Here is an 893-nt window from a genome sequence, read left to right on the forward strand (position 1 = left end):
AGGCCCCCGGCAGGAGGCGGGCGCTCCCCTGCCGCATGGAGCTGGCGGCTCTCCCGGCGCGGACCCGCCTCCCCTTCCCCCACCGGGCGCCGCCCGTTTCCAGGCTCAGGCGCCGCCAGGAGCCCGGCCAGCTCTTTGTTCTCTGCGAGGGAGGTGAGCGGGCTCCGCTCCTTCGCCGCCGGCGGAAAACGGCGCCCTCCACTCGCGGCACCCGCCCCGCTCCGCCCGGAAAGGGGGGGGGAGGGGGGTATCCCCCCCATATCACCACCCCCGCTCAAGCAGCGCCTTCGCTTTACTCGCCGCCCAAGCCTGAACAGGAAACATGGGCGAGGCGAGGCTGCTGCCGACAGACACTGCTTCTCAGTAGTCCGCTCTCCCTTCCACGAGGAGCAGAGAGAAATGAACGAAAAAAAGAAAAAATCCTCTCGCCACCGACTCTTGAGAACAACTAACCTCTCCCCACGCCAATGCAGATCCTACAAGATCTTAAGACCGCAGCCCGCTACGTGTACCGAGGCTACTCCCCTCCAAGGGCAAACCTCTCAGGCACCCGGGGCCCCCAGAGACCGCAGCTACAGATGAGGATCCTGCAGCCCATCTGATCCCCCGAAAAGCCGAGCTACGAACCGGCACTACCCGACCCCATCTCCCACGGTGCAGATATGCGGCTCTAACCTCCAACGTTTCTGCTCAGCTTCCCTTCCGCGCCTAGCGACGACTGCCGATCTCCTCTACCCCTTCGCTTAGCATCCACCGTAATCCGAAAGCAGACAGCAGGAGCGGCCATCAACCCGACCCTGTTCTACGTCCGCCGTATTCCGAAAGCAGACAGCAGGAGCGGCCAGCAACCCGAGCCGCCATTTTGTGCAAAGCGAGAAGAAGCCGACGCGACG

Source organism: Aptenodytes forsteri, unplaced genomic scaffold (assembly GCF_000699145.1).
Source record: "Aptenodytes forsteri isolate BGI_AS27 unplaced genomic scaffold, ASM69914v1 Scaffold8, whole genome shotgun sequence".
NCBI lineage: Eukaryota > Metazoa > Chordata > Aves > Sphenisciformes > Spheniscidae > Aptenodytes > Aptenodytes forsteri.